The sequence below is a fragment of the Schistocerca nitens genome, chromosome 9 (assembly GCF_023898315.1).
Source record: "Schistocerca nitens isolate TAMUIC-IGC-003100 chromosome 9, iqSchNite1.1, whole genome shotgun sequence".
Lineage (NCBI taxonomy): Eukaryota > Metazoa > Arthropoda > Insecta > Orthoptera > Acrididae > Schistocerca > Schistocerca nitens.
The window spans coordinates 56,581,409-56,603,071 of record NC_064622.1 but is presented as its reverse complement, the minus strand read 5'-3'; the positions used below and the strand labels follow the sequence as shown (position 1 = coordinate 56,603,071).

General features: G+C 42.5%; 1 pseudogene; it reads right to left on the bottom strand.

Annotated features, from left to right (window-relative positions):
• Window positions 1-967: 967 nt before the first annotated feature.
• LOC126204561 (5S ribosomal RNA) lies at window positions 968-1,085 on the bottom strand (annotated as a pseudogene).
• Window positions 1,086-21,663: the final 20,578 nt, after the last annotated feature.

The window sequence follows — 21,663 nt, the reverse complement described above, 5'->3', positions numbered from 1 at the left end:
TGGTCTCAGCAATTTGTTTAGTTTTGGCTTTTTTTCTATTAGGTTGTAATCTGGTCTTTATCTGTAGAAGATGGTGGTCTGATTCAAAAAATCGTCTTCTCGTTTTCACATTCAGAATCTCTGTTGTGTTCCTCTTAGAGATGGCCACATGGTCTATCTGGAATTCACCCAACATTGTGTTGGGCGACTTTGAAGTATACAGTTTCTTGTTGGGTTTTTTAAATTGTGTTGACATAATTACGAGGCAGAAATTTTCGCAAAAGCTTATCAATCTTTCCCCATTCTTGTTAGTTCTCTTGTGAGCTGTATGGATTCCGGTGATTTTCCTGTATTTTTTCTCTTTGCCTAATTGTGCGTTAAAGTCGCCTAACAAGATTATTACATGGTGTTTGGCAATTTTCTTTGTCGTCTCTTCAAGGTCATTCCAGAAGTCATCCACTTTCTGGGGGTTCTTCTTGTTGTAGTTATTTGTGGGTGCGTGTGCGTTGATCAAGATATATAATTTGTTGGCCGATTGGACAGAGAGCGGTGATATACGTTCTGAGGCAGACTGGAAGTCAATGACAGAGTCGCTGATAGATTTGTGGACTACAAATGCTGTACCAAACTGTTTGAGACCTTTCTCATTAGTTTTAACTGCTGGTTTTCCTTTGTAGACCCTGTAGTTGTCTGTGTCAAAATGGTTTTCCTGGATTGCAAGGATTTTGATCTGGAATTTTTGCAGCACGTCTGTAAGTTGTTTGATCTTGCCCAGTTTGAAGAAAAGCACTCCGTCTTCAGGCCACAAGTGGCCCATCGGGACCATCCGACCGCCGTGTCATTCTCAGATGAGGATGCGGATAGGAGGGGCGTGTGGTCAGCACACCGCTCTCCCGGTCGTTATGACGGTTTTCTTTGACCGGAGCCGCTACTATTCGGTCGAGTAGCTCCTCAGTTGGCATCCCGAGGCCGAGTGCACCCCGAAAAATGGCAACAGCACATGGTGGCCCGGATGGTCACCCATCCAAGTGCCGACCACGCCCGACCGCGCTTAACTTTGGTGATCTCACGGGAACCGGTGTATCCACTGCGACAAGGCCGTTGCCACCCAGTTTGAAGAGAGTATTAGTATTAAGTGTACCGATGAAATGTCTTTGTTTTGTGTGTAATAATCTTCTTGATCTCAACAATCAAGTCGTATTCCTCGTGATCTTTCCTCGGAAGAACCACCACCAAGTTAGTTTTCAACTTGAAAACCAAACATGATGATAACACAAGGAATGAATCCACTACCCCGGGCACCAGTCGCAAGGCTGGGTTTACCTGGTCATCGGATTCCGGGGGGACAGGAGCATCATGTTACGCCTAAGGTTGAGAACCAGACGACACCCAGATTATTATTTCTATTATTATTATTATTACTATTACTACCAGTAAAAGGAAGTTTGCTAAGTTCAGATTACACTCATCACATTAATGTAGTTCAAGCCACAGTATTTCGTTTCAGTCTTCATCCTGCAGTAGGTTATCTTCCGCATCCACTGCTGAAGTACTGGGATATCCCGGGGGAGTATACTGTCATGGTGGCGATTTCTTCGAGAACGTTCTCCGGCACCTCGTAATCGTGACAGCACTTACCAACGCGATTAAGACTATCTCTTATTGTAATTACGGCGTTCACCGTAATAGTAATTAGTCTGTTTCGGAGAGACGGTTTTATCAAATTTAGTTGGCTAAAGGCCCTTTTCACCTCTGCATTGGACCATGGTAAAACCACAAGCGTAACAGCCAGATCTCAGAGTTCTTGGAAAGGATCTCTGTATGACTTAATTTCATTCCAGAGTGCCGCATTATTATTGATTTGTTTCCATTGGACAGTAGTGAGATTGGACTACTGAAAATCAATTTTTGTTACTTTAGTGTCTGACAAGCACATTTCCTTAGCCACTGATACTATTGTTTCTTTTATCACTCTCAAGTGTTCTCTTGGAGCAATTAAGGATACTTTTTGCAACACGTTTACATTTTGGGGCAAGCGGCGTTGTAACTCAGGAGCAAGGGAAACAAGAAAATGTTCACATCTTTTCCTTATGGTATTCTCAAATGGTTCAAATGGTTCTGAGCACTATGGGACTTAACTTCTGAGGTCATCAGTCCCCTAGAACTTAACTACTTAAACCTAACTAACCTAAGGACATCACACACATCCATGCCCGAGGCAGGATTCGAACCTGCGACCGTAGCGGTCGCGCGTTTCCAGGCTGTAGCGCCTAGAATCGCTCGGTCACAACGGCCGGCGACGAGGATCTCAATAAGCCACGCTCTCAGAAGAATGCGACATTTAAGGGCAAAAACACATAACCTAAATGTGAGAAGAGGCACAAACAACACCAGACCTGAGCAAGCGCGTTGACAAATTATATGTCTAATGGAATAACTCCGTGCCGGCCGCGGTGGTCTAGCGGTTCTAGGCGCGCAGTCCGGAACCGCGCGACTGCTACGGTCGCAGGTTCGAATCCTGCCTCGGGCATGGATGTGTGTGATGTCCTTAGGTTAGTTAGGTTTAAGTAGTTTTAAGTTCTAGGGGACTGATGACCACAGATGTTAAGTCCCATAGTGCTCAGAGCCATTTGAACCATTTGAATAACTCCGTGATCGAGAGAATAAAATAGCTGGAGTTAGTGTTCCCAAAGTGCAGACAGCCACGCTTGACAGGGCCCCTTTTCCTTCTTATTTTAGATTTTGGTCTTTGGTTTCAAGACCACATACCCATCCACAATTTACGCGTATTAACGAGCTCCATCTTCCTGAAACCATGTCGCGTTTAGATGGCAATCTCTCTACAGCTGTGGAATGAAGAAATTGTTAGTCACGGCCGCATGTTGGTCGCAGTTGACTCTCATTGGTGAGTTGTTGTCTTAAAAAAGTGGCCCAGCGATTCTGATGGACTGTCCAATAGCGCACCAGGCGACGATCTTTGCTTTTATCCAGGGATTTTTCATGAATGAACTTTGTCCGAGTAATATCGGAAGTTTTTTTAATTGACAAACACATTTAGACAAACATTTTGGTCATCAGATATCGCCAGATTTGTCAGAAATACGTCATCGTGATCAGATCTGTCCAATAATGATTTGTAGAAATTTTGCCTACTGACTTTATCTGAATTGAGCCACTTGCTGTCTATAAGGTTGAAACTTTAAATAGTGTTTCCCAATCGATCTGCAAAAACGCGTGGGAAATTTGTAGTGGTCTGGATTTGCGAAGAACGAAACACTGTAAACTTCTCTGTAGAGTCACTAACTCATCTGATAATTTTCGACGTTGGAACTGTCATTTCAGGTTCCTTATGCTTCACATTGGTTACATAGCCCGTCCCACGAAAGTATTTTATCCACTTGGATATTGTCAGGCTGTCCACAACGCCGAAATGTAGGTCTCTTCCTCGTGGCATTGCGCGTCGGACATGCACCTGCCGAGGTCAAACAGAATTGAATGAAGTACTATGTGGGTCCGACTAGAAGCGGTAGATGGCGCAAGCACATCAACACTCAGCAGGCTGGCGAATCGAAAATGAACTATTTCCCGCGGGACAGCCTGTATATTCCCATAAAGGTCCGCATCACATTCAAATGGCTACTGACAAAGGAAACAACGGCAGCTTCAGGAAAGAACAACTAGGCAACGCTGTAATCTCTTGCCCCACCATTATGCATCAACAACAAAGTAACAAAAGTAACAATAAACGCTAGCGTTCTGTGAGACTGCACCTGGGACGTTAGGGTTAACGTCTGTGGCTTCTGACTTGAAAGCTCTCCCCACCCTTAAGTACCTTGGCGTCACCCTCGACTGTCGCCTCTCCTGGACAATCCAAGCCAAGGCTCGCTCCCGACTTCGTATCCTCAAGCTCCTTTCCGGCCGTACATGGGGTCTGGACCCCTCCACCATCCTCCACACGAGGGAACAGTAACTGCTGCGCAGAAGCAAACCCATTTCTGACGTTCTGCGCATGACGTCATTGAGGAACAGCTCTTGGCGCGCGCGAAGTGTACGTCTGAGCTTTGTGTTGTCGTGGTTCGTCCGTGTTGTGTTTCATGCGTGTTGTTGTTTCCGTTTGGTTATCTTTGTAGACGTTTTTATGATCATCCATCGCCATTCGAGGTAAAGAGCCGGATAAGACTGTTGTTGTTGGGAGCAAACGGATCGTCTGTTGAGCCAGATGAAGAAGGAAGATTCGTGACTGCAATTGTTTTTGGCAATATCCTGCCTGATATGTCTGAGGAGTTGGCAATGGTTGAAGGAGAGAAGGAGATAGAAGATTTAGATTTTGGAATAGGAGAATCCGATGTGCCTCCAATGTCACTGGCTTCTGATTGTAGCACTGAAGGATTTAAATATCTTGCTGGATATGTAGCTTATCGATGCAGACAGTATGACAGATCACTGGCCACACCCACTGGAGAGTTACTGACACTGCCTGAGGAGACATCGAGAGGATGGCTGGGCATGGTTTCTCGTGGGGGTTTGCTTGTGCCTTCAGAAACGTGGCTCGAAACAATTAGCAAATTTGAATTAATTTTTGCCCAGATCCATGGTCACGACAGTTTGTCCAGGGAAACTGGTGTCATCAAGAACCTGTGCGCTATACTTACCGAGAGATTCTCCACTATTCACCCAGAAATCATTAAGATTTACACTAGGACGACAACATTTATCCGACTGCGTTGGCTGTCTGCAAAGGACAAGTCGAAGAAAGCAGTTGCCGCTCAGCAACGGAAAGCAAGGAAGTGGTATTTGTCATCGCTTTAGAATGTAAATAAACAATATTTGTGAAAGTTAAATAATATATAAACTTAGTGAAAGAAGTGAAGGTCCTCTGACTGTGTTTGTTTCACAACTAGAAAGACTCTACACTGACAGTGCCAAGGATTGGCTTATTGTTTCCCACACTACATACCAACTTTGCTAAACGGCGGACTCGGTAAGTTAATTTACCACTATTTCCTGTAAATCGTATTTTGCAGCACTTTTTTTTATTCAATGCCCTTTTATATAAGTGAATTTTAACAACTAGGGCAAACATTATACATCCACCTTGATAAAAATAGAAGCCCAAGGTTTGAAGTGTGAGAAAATTAAGAATGTGTGTGTGTGTGTGTGTGTGTGTGCGTGTGTGTGTGTGTGTGTGTGTGTGTGTGTGTGTGTGCGTGTGTGTCAGTTCAGGTAGGTAATTCAAATGCTTCCTACAAATAAGGCAATTACATAATTTCTTGAGTGAAAACGACAGTGTTTTTGTAGACATGATGTAAACAGAATATAAATGAGCGGTACAGAGAGCTTGTCTATAAGTTAACACTTTTCCCAGAGAGGGAAAATTGAATGCTCATTTCGAACGTTTACTTCGTAGAGTACTGCAAAACAAACTGTACTTTGCACTTATTTTTGTATAGTTTGATCTATAGACGCTTGATTTTATTAAGGTCAGCACTCAGGAGTGTATGTTTAAAGCTGCACAAGCTACAAAATAGCAGTAACTTTCTAGAAATAGCAGAATAACAATTTACCTTTTACTATTTCTGTAAAAACAAACACTTCACAAATACATCGCTTAAATGCGCGGGCTGCATCTTGTAGCGCTGTTCCAGAGGCAGCGGCGGTTCCTTCGTGACGTCACAGCCTCAGCCAATGGCAGGACAGAACGCTTACTGCTCAACCTTATTTTTTTTTACGGACCTTGCATCCTCCATACCTATAAATCCTTTATTCGTCCTATCCTTTGCTACGCCCACCTTGCCTGGATCTCCGCTCCCCCGACCTTTTACAAATCCCTTCAGATCCTAGAACGCTGTGCTCTTCGCCTCGCCTATCGCATCCGTCTCCCTTCCCCCACGCGGATCCTGTACGACCTTACTCCCCTCCATCTACCCCTCCTATCAACTTTGATCCTCCCCTCCCACTTCCCGTGTACTTTCCTTTAGGCACCCTCTCTCCCTTCTCTCTCCTTCCCTCCATCCTCCCCTCCCTCCCCCCTCCTCCCTCGGGCTTCCCAATCCCCTCCTCCCTTCGTTCCTCCCCCCCCCCAACTCCCCTGCCATTGGCATGTCTGCTCTCCTCTCTCCCTCCTCCACCACCTTCCTCCCCTCTTGGCAGGTCTCCGGACTCGCACACGCTAAGTGGACATTCGCGCACGGGAGATCGTCGCCATCAGTTTAGTGTCTGTGCCGCCGTGATTGTGATGTAGTGTTTTTCGCCCCCACGCTCCTCGTTCACTTGTACCGCCTCGTTCGTCAGTGTTTGTGTGCAGTGCCGACGGTATTTTCATGTGTTTTCGTCGAGTGTGAACGGCTTCATGTTTTTTATTTCTTGTATCTCCTGTTTATTAACCTCCGATTTGTTACTTTTCTGTCTCCTTTTTCTCATTTCTTGTCGTTCTTGTGGCTGAAGAGCGGAGTAGGTGTAACCCGCTGCCAGCCCGCCTTTGTATAAGGTGAACAAATAACAATAAAGGAAAAAAAAATTGAAAGCTCTCTGCCATTGAAGGCAGACACAACCTTCTCACTGTATTCCAAGGAAATGGTGATTAATTACAATGAAAACTTGTATTTATTGCTGCAACTAGGCCTACATGTTGCGTAAGTTTTAAGCTGTAATTATAGTAATTAAGGGTTTTAACAGGTTAAGGGTAAAGTTAATTTAAGATTATTAAACCTCTTGCTTGGTATTAAATGTTATCCATGTCTACTGTATTTATATTCAGAAGTCAGTGGTTCACCCAACTCAGATCGTTGTAGAAGGGGTTCGCAAGCCGAAAAAGGTTGAGAACCGCTGCTGTAGGTCTTCTCTGACTCGTTCCTGGTACAGCGATGTCTACTTCAGAAAAACATCTCGACTTCAGAATGTATTTTTCACTTTGCAGCGGAGTGTACGCTGATATGAAAGTTTCTGGCAGATTAAAACTGTGAACTGGACCAGCACCCGAACTCGGAACCTTTGCATTTCGCAGGCAAGTGTTCAACCGACTTTTTTCCTACATTTTGTTCGTCATTCGATCTGGGCGGATGTTAAAGAACACACATTCAAGTTCATCGTAGAATACTTCACTTTTCCTGACCGAACACGCCGAGTTACCGTCGCGGCAATCGACTGACAATGAGCTATCCATGCACGCCCCAAGACCTGCCCTCACAGCTTTGCTTCCGCCAGTACAGTGTTGCCAACTCAGCCGATTTTCGGCTGATTCTGGCAGATTTGTATTACTTAAAGCCAGAAAATATTCTTCTCATCCATCAGCTGAACATCTGGCAGATTTTACGTATTGCTGTATTTTAACAAATTAAACACAATTAAATAATTTAATTAACTTATTCATGCATATACGAAAACATTATGTTCAAACAAGATATTTCATTGAGTTAATAATAGCATTAATGTTTTGCATAAACTAGAACGAAATTTTCAATCTGCAGCGGAGTATGCGCTTATATGAAACTTACTGGCAGATTAAAACTGTGGGCCAGACCGAGACTCAAACTTGGGACCACAGAGCACTTGTCTGCGAAAGGCAAAAGTCCCGAGTACACGTCTTGATCCGACAAAAAAGTTTTCCTCTGACAAGAAGTTTCATATCTTGTCTAAGTCGCAGGTATTAAATTTTCAAGAACCTAGTTTGTATGGACGCTCAGAACAGAAGTTTTGTATGCATTTTGTCCCCCAATAGAGTGTAAAGCAGTGGGGGTCACTGTGTCCTGTGCACCTACCACATGTGTTTTAGTGTTCAATGTGTTGTGGCTTTGCACATAGCTACAAAACAGGAAACACTGCAAGCTCATGGCAATCGAAAATAAACTACTACTGCCATTCAACTTGCTGAAACACAAAAGTTGTTTTAATAGCAGTGAAGGAAACGAAGGACAGTTTGTTACTAAATGAAAACTCAAAAATACATGAATGTGTTGTTGATCAATAAACACAGTCGGTATTTCCAGCGTATCTGTATCAGAGAATGTAGTTTGTATGAGATTGGTTTATATTATTTTGCTGCCAGGTAGGTAAGGTTCACAAGCACGCAACTACTATCTGTATTTATTTTTAGATTCTTTTGACATTGCTGATAATATGAATAAACATCACAGAAAACAGCTTCTGATACACTTGGTGTTATTATAGTCAGTATCGTCAAACTAATATCAATTTGATACTTGAGTTTGCGTACCAGGGCATGGTGTTAGAACGGTTTACGAAGATCGTAATTCGTATTTTTTTAATAATAGATGGAGTGAGGTGGGATTGGGGTGGGTTGGGGGAGGGAGGTGGGAACTGACCTGCCACTTTTAGGTACACCATTAAACAGTAGTCTGACACACTATACTTCTTGCCACATCAACCTCGCTAAGAGTTACTCTGTTGAGAAAGGCCAAACCTACGAAATCCAGCCACACATTTTTCTGAATTATTTACAATAATTTCATAGAACTAGATTTCACAGTACAAATAATTTATTTAGGTCATGTGTTCTATAATCAGGCTGAGAGTATTAGATAAAAGTCTATTCGTCTGCAACACGCAGCTGATTGTAATCTCTAACGGCATTATGTGATCAGTGCGTAACTGATAAAAATACGAGCAAAGTCCATTATTAAAATCAGCAACAGTATATACTGATCAGTTGTCTGATCAGTTGTTTGTTAATTGTTGCAGAAGCCGAAATCAACTGATTTTCGTAGACGTATAAACTTACCTATACTACGATATAGCAGTGCCGGTGTTGTTACGAAGGACGGTGTAATATTTCTTCGGACATGCATGGATGTCTGAAGGAATAGGCGCTGTGGCGACTACGGCCGTTATGAATTACGTAAAATGTATTAAAAACAACAATCAGCTGTATAAGGGAACGACGAGACTGAAAATTTGTGTTGGGTCGGGGCTCGAACCCAGAATACTGCGAATACATATCATGTATAATCTATTCTACAATATAAAGACATGACGTCGTTTAACGTTGTTAACAAAAATCTGGAAAAGTTCGTGACCTATTTACTTCAGGTTTTGACAGCACAATCTAATAAACATTCATATGGACATAGGCTAGATACTTTTTATAAACAACAGTGCACAGGTTTTCTGTTAACGAACTTCTCCTCCTCCATGACAACACAAGGCCTCCCACAATTTTGCGCACCCGAAAGGAGCTCACAAAACTTCATTGGACTGTTCTTCCTCATCCACCCTACAGCCCGGATCACGTACCTTCCGACTTCAATCTATTTGGCCCAATGAACGATGCACTCCACGGGAAGCAGTACTTGGATAATGGGATGTTCAATGGGCTTTAAGCAAAAAAAAAATGGTTCAAATGGCTCTGAGCACTATGGGACCTGTCATCTGAGGTCATCAGTCCCCTAGACTGAGAACTACTTAAACCTGACTAACCTAAGGACATCACACACATCCATGCCGAGGCAAGATTCGAACCTGCAACCGTATCAGCAGCGCGGTTCCGGACTGAAGCGCCTAGAACCACTCGGCCACAGCGGCCGGCGATGATGGGTAAGTTATTGATGCAGCAACACTTTGGCTCCGACATCGACCAGTAGAGTATGTGGTCATACAGGCCCTCAAAGTAAACTGGAGTAAGACCGTCACGTTGAACAGAGATTGTGTTGAAGAATAGGGTTTTCTACATCTACACCTACAGGGATACACTGCAAATCACATTTAAGTGCCTGGCACAGGGTTCATCGAACCACCTTCACAATTCTCTATTATTCCTATCTCGTATAGCGCGCGGAAAGAACGAACACGTACATCTTTCCGTACGAGATCTTATTTCCCTTATTTTATCCTGGTGATCGTTCCTTCCTATGTAGGTCGGTGTCAACAAAAATATTTTCGCATTCGGAGGAGAAAGTTGGTGATTGGAATTTCGTGAGAAGATTCCGTCGCAACGAAAAATGTCTTTCTTTTAATTATGTCCAGCCCAAATCCTGTATCATTTCTGTGACACTCTCTCCAATATTTCGCGGAAAGACAAAACGTACTGCCTTTCTTTGAACTTTTTCGATGTACTCCGTCAGTCCTATCTGGAAAGGATCCCACACCGCGCAGCAGTATTCTAAATGAGGACGAACAAGCGTAGTGTAGGCAGTCTCCTTAGTAGACCTGTTACATTTTCTAAGTGTCCTGCCAATAACACGCAGTCTTTCTTTGGTTAGCCTTCGCCACAACATTTTCTATGTGTTCCTTCCAATTTAAGTTGTTCGTAATTGTAATACCTAGGTATTTAGTTGAATTTACGGCTTTTATATTAGACTGATTTATCGTGTAACCGAAGTTCAACCAATTCCTTTTAGTACCCATGGGGATGATGTCACACTTTTCGATATTTAGGGGCAAATGCCACTTTTCGAACCATTCAGATATCTTTTCTAAATCGTTTTGCAATTTGTTTTGATCTTCTGATGACTTTATTAGTCGATAAACAACAGCGTCATCTGCAAACAACCGAAGACGGATGCTCAGATTGTCTCCCAAATCCTTTATATAGATAAGGAACAGCAACGGTCCTATAACATGCCAGAAATCACTTCTGTTTTACTCGATGACTTTCCGTCAATTACTACGAAACGTGACCTCTCTGACAGGAAATCACATACCCAGTCACATAACTGAGACGACATTCCATAAACACGCAATTTCACTACGAGCCGCTTGTGTGGTACCGTGCCTTCCGAAAATCGAGAAATACGGAATCGATCTGAAATCCCTCGTCAATTGCACTCAAAACTTCATGTGAATAAGGAGCTAGTTGTGTTCACAGGAACGATGTTTTCTAACCCCATGTTGACTGTGCGTCAATAGACCGTTTTCTTCGAGGTAATTCATAATGTTCGAACACAATATTTGTTCCAAAATCGATTGTCCCTCAGGAAGGCGTCAAGTGAATTTTTATCTGCTTTTTTGAATAGGTATATTTTTCGGCCAGTTTTAGAGGATTTGTGGATTACAATATTCAGTCTCGCTACGACAACCCTGTGTTCACTAATCCCTGTATCGGTTTTAATGCTCGTTATTAACTCAGGATTATTTGTTGCTAAGAGGTCAAGTGTGTTTTCACAACCGTTTACTATTCGCGTGGGCTCATGAACAAACTGCTCGAAATGATTTTCAGAGAATGCGTTTAGGACAATTTCGGATGATATTTTATGTGCACCTCCGGAATTAAACATGTATTTTTGCCAACATATCGAGTGTAAATTAAAGTCACCACAAACTATTATCCTATGAGTCGGGTACGTGTTTGAAATCAGACTCAAGTTTTCTTTGAAACTTTCAGCAACTGTATCACCTTAATTGGGAGGTCGGTAAAAGGATCCACTTATTATTTTATTACGGTTGCCAACAATGAACTCTGCCCGTACTACCATTGTAGCCAAAAGAGTGGGGGATACTATGGTATACTGAAATCCTGAATGAAACCAATCTACTTGCAGGAAAAGTGTTGCGTTACTTACTGAATGTCCCTCGTATCTGGGAATCTATGCATAATGCTCAGACCTTCGTTAACAACGCGCAGTGTATTGCTACGCCCAGCAGCTTTTTGTACCATAACCAGTAAATCAGAAATGAGATGTGAAGTGAATTTAAAGTGGATTCCGGTATGTCGTTGCTTGTTTAGAAGTTGGTTCAAATGACGTGCAGTTATCAGGGTATCTTTTTCTCCGTCTGGAAGGTATTCTCAAAAGTAGCCTTTTGACACTTACTTCCTCGTTAATTTCCAGTCTACATTTCTCCAGTGAACTGTAAGGCACAGAGCCAATAAACGGATGGGAGAAAGAGACAGGACGACTTTACGAGGAAGCTCGATGCTTATTCTTGGATTGCCTGTAGGCTGTGGAAAACGTCCCGCTTAGCACTCAGTGACTCACATTTGAGTTGCCAAACACCAGAAACACTGGCCAGTGGTGAACAACACATGGACGTGTGAACTCGAAACACTTCAGACAAAGCGCGCACTTAACGCCGTCACAAGCGTTGGGCGCACAGTATAAAATTCTGCGATTCGCTCTGTGCTCTAAAAGGAAGTAATAACATTCTGTTGTCGCCGGGTAACGTGCCGTTATTCCGACAGGTGCTCGCTCTCTCACTTTCAAGGCAAAACTGCAACAGGTAAGCGCTGTGTATTCGAATTTAAAACCTCGGCTTTAAGCGCAGTGCAGGAAAAGTAACACACACACACACACGCACACACACACGCTCACATACACACGAGCAAAAAATGGTTCAAATGGCTCTGAGCACTATGGGACTTAACATCTGAAGTCATCAGTCCCCTAGATCTTAGAACTACTTAAACCTAACTAACTTAAAGGACATCACACACATCCATGCCCGAGGCAGGATTCGAGCCTGCGACCGTAGCTGTCACGCGGTTCCAGACTGAAGCGCCTAGAACCGCTCGGTCACTGCGGCCGGCACACACGCGCACACTGTAAACACTAGCGCAGCGCACAAATAAAGACGACCGACGTTAGAAGTTATCGGTACTGAAAATTGATAACCAGCTGGTGATGTAGCATTAGCTCTGTCATTCTGTTTTTTTTTTTTTTTTTTTTTTTTTTTTTGACAAGGGAGAGAGCATGATTCTACCCAGGATTTGAGCAAAAACCTCCATCTCTGTTTATAAAGTTACTTGCTAATTTAATTTCAACTACTTCTTTAATGACACGATATCAACTGCTGGAAGTGCTTGCCAGAATCTCAGCGTTGTTATATCCCATAGGTCGACCGGCATCAGGGCAGTGTCCTGTAACAGCAGATTTGCTCGGCTGTTATAAGCCTGTGTGACGCTTGTGTCCGGTGCACCGGTCCTCCACAGTCCTGATAGTCAGACCAATATATGGCATGGCATAACTGCAGTGAATACAATATAAATCCTCCTTACACTAAACAAGATTTTCCTTTACGGAACCGAAAAGGCCCAAAATCTGAGATGGTGCGCGAAAACCACATTTCACATCATATTTCAGCAAAATTCGACCAGGTCGTGTTGGAAACGCTCCCTATGTAAGGCAAATAGGCCCTCTCGGTGTATGGCCGGCCGCGGTGGTCTAGCGGTTCTGGCGCTGCAGTCCGGAACCGCGGGACTGCTACGGTCGCAGGTTCGAATCCTGCCTCGGGCATGGGTGTGTGTGATGTCCTTAGGTTAGTTAGGTTTAAGTAGTTCTAAGTTCTAGGGGACTTATGACCTAAGATGTTGAGTCCCATAGTGCTCAGAGGCGTTTTTGAGCCCTCTCGGTGTTATCAACACCCGCTCGGTGCACCTTTGGTCGATAGCGCAACGCACGTCATATTTATCTTTCACTGCAATCATTATGACGAAAGGCGACCTCAAGATGGGCCAACTCAGCTGACAAACTCCTAGGGTTCGAGATGACGTGTGCCCCGTGAACCAAGTTACAATGTACCTCTTCACGCTAAGCCATATGGTGACAACTATCAACCTGTATAACAAAGACAGTGTGAGAGTAGGCTTCCTATAAAAAGTACGTTCCATTATACCATCAACCTTCCTCATGACCAATACACCAAGTCAGGGAAGGCAGCCACCCTGTTCCATCTCCATCATGAAACCAGTGTTTAGGTGGACTGAATACAGGTGTTCTAAAAAGTAGTCCAAATTCTCACTGATTGGAGGCCAAACGACCTATCAGGCACGTACCTGAAAAAACACGCAAGTTTGAAGGTCGCCGACTCCAAGGCACGTTCCTCGAAGTCTTACATAAACAAATTGGCAATAATAGGTAAGAACGGGTTTCCGATCGCGTCTCCATCTGTCTGCTCTTAGTAATGGTCATTGAATAAAAAGTGGAAGTCAACACATGTTCAAACAGGCTCGTGAGTTCAACACTAAATCAATCCTCAACGAATCAGGCAGAGGTACGCGAGTGAAGAGAGAGACAACATCAAAACTTATTAAAATACCAGAGTCATTCCCTGTGATCGACGTAGGAAATCCGCCGAGTTCTTAATGTGTCATGCTCACAACGACTTACTAGTGGGCTCAAGAGAGTAAGGAAGTGTATTGCCACAGGGTACGTCGGAGCACCAATGTTACTCACAATCGGCCTGAGAGGAACACCTTCCTTGTGGTCGTTCGGAAGGCCATGTAACCTAGGGGGAACAGCACAAGAAAAATGATGACTCTAGATAGTCTCCAACGACAAGGAACGTTTCTTCTGTCAATCTTTCTCTCATCACGTTTTGTGGGTCAGCATAGATCCTGCGATACGCTGAATTTGTTGGTAAACACTGAATCTTCTGAACGTAATCCTGCTTTTCCAAGCCAACTGTGACTTTACCTTCCTCCGCTGGTAAAGTAACATTATCCAGATCAACTCTAATTGAACGTAAAGCAGCCTTCTCCAATTATGACACGACCGTGAGATGCATTCTGTAATTACGTCGACGCTGCTGCCTCTCCAATTTCCGTTCACTGAGAGACAAATATAATCCAATGATTGATACTTTCAGGAAGCGGATAATGTCGGATACTATGGTGAACAGTTATTGTTATGATGTCACGAACAGTAATATTTATCCTCGCAAGAACGACACACGTGTCAACTTAAGATATCGATCGTTCCACACTGAAACTCTTAAATGAACTATGGTGGCGCGAATGATTACAGCCGGCCGAAGTGGCCGCGCGGTTCTGGCGCTGCAGTCTGGAACCGCGAGACCGCTACGGTCGCAGGTTCGAATCCTGCCTCGGGCATGGATGTGTGTGATGTCCCTAGGTTAGTTAGGTTTAACTAGTTCTAAGTTCTAGGGGACTAATGACCTCAGCAGTTGAGTCCCATAGTGCTCAGAGCCATTTGAGCCATTTTTGAATGATTACAGAACACAACTTTAAACCGAACCGTGCAGGACCGCTCGTAATATCATCTAGGGGTGATCGATATTCATCGATGTTGGTCAGATATCGATGTTTAGTGGGAACATATCAATGTTTTTACATAGATGTTACAGCCCCTAAAACAACAACTCATCCATCGTACAAAAATAATATCGGAATATTGATATTTCCATATTCAACTCGTTAAACTAATAAAATATTGATATATTGTAGAATGCCAAGCCACAAACCAAAGTGGTGTAAAAATCTGTATTTTGTATTGCATTCTATTTCTTTGTCCTGTACACTCATTCTTTTGCATTAATCTTTTGCTATTTGCGGGTTTTTAAAGATGCCACCAAAGAGTCAATACTGGAAACACCCCGAAAAAATAAATAATTCTAGTGTCAAATATCATTCGTATGGAAAAATATTAAAGACTGCTGGTAACACTAGTCAAATGGATAAAATACTCCCAAATTTACTGTCTAAGGACGTCCAATGTACTAGGACTACTGCACCATCATCACCAACTTTTAGAGAACCTAGTGTTGTGCCGTTAGCTAGTACCGCTAATGTAATATCGCAAATATCTGAATCATTGAGTAATTGGAATTCGGAAGTGACACAGGTAGTGCTAACATATCATTCTCTCAACGAACCCTATGCTCTAGTTTTTGAAAAACATCCGAATCTGCTGATATGGAGTCAAGTAGCATTTTGTACGTGATTTTTTTTTTCAAATTGTAGAAAACGAAAGTAGTCTGAATTTGATGAAAGTCGCTTACCCATTATACAAGGTACTTTCATAGTTTACAATAAAGGAATGCTACTAACCAAGTATGATGCTATTAGAGAACTCTATAAAGAAAAACTTCCGACAGTGAGTAGTTTGGGTACAACAACAGACGTTTTGACAGACGTGATGCAAACAAGAAGTTTTCTGGGACTGACCGAGCTGCTTTTTAATGATGAACAGTTAGAGCCTGTGACGTTGGGAGTTTGTGATTCAACTCAATCCCAAACTGCGCAATACGCAGCAAATACATTACTGAAGACCTGTGAACAGTGTAATGTTGGAATCAATAAAATTCTGGCAGTTGTCACTGATGCTGGCGCCAACATCATAAAAGCGGTAGATATTGCTTTTGGTAGAAATCGTCATATACGCTGCTATGCCCACATTTTGAATTTGGTGGCACGAAAATCGGCTGAAAAAGCTCCTAATATGCCTGACTTAATAGAAGCAGTTAAAAGAATAGTAACGTGGTTCAAACAATGTGTTACCGCTAGTGACTTGAAGCTGATTCACGATGTTTGCACACTTTGAAAGTCAACATTGCATATGACTAAAAGAATTTTAAAACTGCGCCTTCCAATCAATAAAATTATTAACTGCCACACCAATACATCAGAAATGTTGAATGAAAAACAAGTAATTGATTTAACTGAAGTGTATGAAATATTACGACCAATTGAGGTAGCGACTCGCGAAGTCTGTGGTGAAAATTTTGTAACGTGTAACAAAGTGATACCATTACCAGATCATTTACTATGAAAGTAACTGGTTTCAAACCGAAACAAACGATTGCAGATACTTTAAAAATAACCTAACTATAGAAATTAAAGAATTATTGCTACATACTGCAAATGTTAATATCCGTGCTCTCACCACTCTCTCGGCTGCTCGATTCAGGAATATACATATACATATACATATACATATACATGTACATATTACATATTTTCAAGGTGCACTAGCCTACTCAAGAGCCATTAAGAGTGTCAAGGACATGATTTTAGAACGTGAGGTGCATGAAGAAAGTGAAAACGAACAATTGCCTGAGAATTCCAAAGCACATGAGGAACCGACAGATATATGGAGTGAGCACTATATACATGTTACCGAGAGGAATAATGTTTTATGATGAACAATGTGACACCAGTATGCCTATGGAAGTAAGTTATTATTAAAAAGTCCTGTAGCTTATTTAAAGCAGAATCCATCAATTTTATGACACATTCAAGGAGCCAGCTTGTCTGAAGTTGAAGAACGTAGCTATTGAACGTTTTTTGCTCCGCAGCGTCTTCGACGGCTTCGGAAAGACTTTTTTCAAAAACCGCACAACATCTGTACCAGCAAAGAAATAGACTTAACGGAAAACTTCTTTAAAAGTTACTTTTCTGCTGAGTATACTCATATCACAATTTACTAGTGATGAAGAGTAGGCTGAAATTTAAGAGATTAATCAGCAAGAAGCAATGAGCAAAGAAGTGGATAAGGAATTACTAAGAGTTGATGAGATACGCTTGATGTTCTCTAATGCTATAGACACTGCAGGAAGGAATAGCCCAGTAGGCACTTCAGTTGAAGAGGAACGGACATCTTTAAAAAGGGAAATCACAGAAGATGAAAAGAAAAACAAAGGTACAAACACGGTAACTGCGAAGAAATCGTGCATAAAAGAAGAAATACTTCAGTTGATCGATGAAAGAAGGAAGTACCAAAATGCTCAGGAAAATTCAGGGCTACAGAAATACAAGTGACTTAGAAATGAAATAAATAGGAGTGCAGGGAACCTAAGGGAAAATGGGTCCATGAAAAATGTGAAGAAATCGAAAATGAAATGGTTGGTGGAGGGACTGACTTAGCGTATACAAAAGTCAAAACAACCATTGGTGAAATTAAAAGCAAGGGTGGTGACATTAAGAGTGCAATGGAAACTCCGCTGTTAAATGCAGAGGAGAGAGCTGCTGGTGGAAATAGTACACTAAAGGCTTCTACAAGGGGGAACACTTGTATGATGGCGCGATGGAAGAAGAAACAGGTGTCGATATAGAAGAGATAGGGATCCAGGATTAGACTCAGAATTTAAAAAAGACTTTGGAAGACTTAAGATGTAATTCCCTCAGAATTGTAAATTTGTGGTAAGGTCTTATGGAGCCAAACTGCTGAGTCATCGGTCTCTAAGCCTACACACAACTTAGTCTTACTTAAACTAACATACGCTGTGGACAAAGCACACGCATGCCCGAGGGAGGACTCGAACCTCCGACGCCCTCAGAATTTCTTAAGTTATTGGGGTAAGTGGAAACAAAGCGACTGTTCACTTGGGCGTGTAGAATACTGTATATGAGTCTGGCGATACAACACATGGTTTGCGGAAAAACATTATCCATACAATTTCAAAGATTGGAAGAGCTGACAGAGCCGGATGGTGTGGCTGAGCGGTTCTAGGAACTTCAGTCGGGAACCGAGCGACCGCTACAGTCGCAGGTTCGAATCCTGCCTCGGGCATGGGTGTGTTATGTCCTTAGGTTAGTTAGGTTTAAGTAGTTCCAAGTTCTAGGGGACTGATGACCTCAGATGTTAAGTCTCATAGTGCTCAGAGCCATTTGAACTTTTTTCTTTAGGAAAGGAAGCAAGTAGGGTTTTGGAACATATACTGTATTAGAACATTGTAAAGTACCTCGAAGAAAACGATTTATTGACACGTAGTCAGCACGGATCTGAAAATATCGTTCTTGCGAAACATAACTAGCTCTTTATACTCATGAAGTAATGAGTGCTATCGACAGGGGATGTCAAATTGATTCCATATTTTGAGATTTCCAGAAGGCTGGCTCTGAGCACTATGGGACTTAACATCTATGGTCATCAGTCCCCTAGAACTTAGAACTACTTAAACCTAACTAACCTAAGGACATCACACACAACACCCAGCCATCACGAGGCAGAGAAAATCCCTGACCCCGCCGGGAATCGAACCCGGGAACCCGGGCGTGGGAAGCGAGAACGCTACCGCACGACCACGAGATGCGGGCATTTCCAGAAGGCTTTCGACAGAGTTCCTCATAAGCTTCTTCTTACCAAACTGCGTGCTTATGGAATATCGCCTCAGTTACGCGACTGGATCCTGATTTCCTGCCAGAAAGGTCACAGTTCGTAGTAATGGGCGGAAAGTCATCGAGTAAAACAGAAGTAATATCCGGCGTTCCCCAACGAAGTGTTATAGGCCCTCTCTTGTTCCTGATCTATATTAACGACGTAGGAGACAATCTCAGTAGCCGTCTTAGACTGTTTGCAGATGATGACGTCATTTACCGTCTTGTGAAGTCATCAGATGATCAGAACGACTTGCAAAATGATTTATATAAGATATCTGTATGGTGCGAAAAGTGGCAATTGACCCTGAATAAAGAAAAGTGTGAAGTTATTCACATGAGTACTAAAAGAAATCAGCTAAATTTTGATTACACGATAAGTGACACAAATCTGAGGGCGGTAAATTCAACTAAATACTTAGGAATTAAAATTACAAATACCCTAAATTGGAACGATCACGTAGATAATGTGTGATAATGTAGAGCAAACCAAAGACTTCGATTCATTGGCAGAACACTTAGAAGGCGCAACAGGTCTACTAAAGAGACTGCTTACACCACGCTTGTCCGCCGCATTCTAGAGTACTGCTATGCGGTGTGGGGTTCGCATCAGATGGGCCGGACGGATGGCATCGAAAAAGTACAAAGAATGGCAGCTCGTTTTGTATTATCGCGAAGAAATAGGGAGATAGTGCCACAGACATGATAGGTGAATTGGAGTGGCAATCATTAAAACAAAGGAGTTTTTCGTTGCGACGGGATCTTCTCATGAAATTTCAATCACCAGTTTTCTCCTCAGATTGCGAAAACATTCTGTTGGCAATCACCTACATCGGGAGAAATGATCATGACGATAAAATAAGTGAAATCAGGGCTCGCACAGAAAAATTTAAGTGCTCATTTTTCCCGTGCGCCGTAGAGAGTGGAACGGTAGAGAGACAGCTTGAAGGTGGTTCATTGAAGCCTCTGCCAGGCACTTTATTGTGAATGGCAGAGTAATCACGTAGATGTAGATGTAGATGTAAAGTTTCCAGAGAGCCAGATCTGACGTTGCGGTTAATAATGAAAGCAAAAATGAAGAGAAATCAAGACTCGTTCATAAGATTTATCGATTGTAGGATTTATCGACCTGGAAAAAGCGTTCGACAGTGTAAAATAGTGCAAGATGTTAGACATTCTGAGAAAAATAGGGGTGAGCTATGTGAAAAGACGGGTAATTTAGGATATGTACAAGAGCCAAGAGGGAACAATAGGATTGGAAGACCAAGACGAAGTGCTCGGATTAAAAAGGGTGTAAGACAAGAATGCAGTTTTTCGCCCCTATCGTTCAGTCTATACATTGAAGAAGCAATGATGGAAATAAAAGAAAGGTTCAAGAGTAGAACCAAAATTCAAGGATAAAGGATATCAGTGATAAGATTCGCTGATGATATTTCTATCCTCAGTAAAAGTGAAGAAGAATTACAGGATCTGATGAATTGAATGAACAGTCTAATGAATACAGAATATGGATTGAGAGTAACTCGAAGAAAGGCGAAAGTAATGAGAATCATTACGAATGAGAACAGAGAGAAACTTAAAATCATGATTGGTGATCACGAAATACATGAAATTAATTAATTCTGCCCTAGGCAGCAAAATAATCAATGATGGATGGAGCACGGAATACATAAAAGGCAGACTAGCACTGGCAAAAAGGACGTCCCTGACCAAGAGACGTCTAGTAATATCGAATATAGGCCTTAATTTGAGGGAGAAATTTCTGAGAATGTACGTTTGGAGTACAGCATTGTATGGTAGTGAAACGTGGACTGTAGGAAACCACAATAGAAGAGAGTCGAAGCATTTGAGATGTCGTGCTTCAGAAGATTGTTGAAAAGTAGGTGGATTGAGAAGGTTTGGCATGAGGAAATTTTCCGCAGAATTGGCGAGGAAAGGAATATATGGAAAATACTGACACGAAGAAGGGACAATATGGTAGTACATGTTTTAAGACATCAACTAATAAGTCCATGGTAGTAGATGGGGATATAGAGGGTAAACACTGTAGGAGAAGACAAAGACTGGAATACACGCCGCAAATAGTAGAGGACGTAGGTTGCAAGTGCTACTCTGTGATTAAGAGGTTGGCACGGGGGTGGTATTTGAGGCGGGCCGCATGGATATATTTAATAAATAAAGTAATGGACTGTTTACTTTGGCGCCCAGTACATCTATGTTTTTATTTTGATATTTATCGTACATCGATACCTCTGAATCAGTGTTTCATATTCTCAACCCGACCGCGAGCCTCACGCGACACCGCACTGCCTGCCGTCTGCGGACTGTCAAAACTGCCGGCAGTACTGGCGCTCAGCAACAACAATCTGACTTTATTCAAAACATCGTCAGAGAGCAGCGAATCAGTGATTACTTTAAAATTCCACCTCGGCGAAACCAGAGGTAGCTGAACATAGTCAATGAGATTAATCAGTTCCCTAAATTCACTCTCAAAAGTTATAAATAATAGCAAATGATACAGGATCCTCACATATCTCTGGATCTCACAATGTGTCGAACACCCCCTACACAGATTTCCTACTCCACCTGTCCAAGCTATGAAACTGTGTCGATTTAGCAAGTGGGGTGTCTAGCAACTGCTCGGTCCAACCGACTTTTTTATATGCTTTTTATGTCCAGTGGCGGTCTTCTTGTCACTAAGTTAAATTGTACGCTTCTACACGTGTAAAGTAAGCAGCAGTACGTATGGGGCGAGTCTTCTGTATCCTATAGCGAAGTACTGGTTCTTGCTGGTATGGCTGCCTACTAATTGTTGACCAGCACTGGAATGGTGGACGATTTACTGGAATGTAGCCACTGTATCTACCTGCGATGGCAGTGACTCCCGGTATCAACACGCTGTT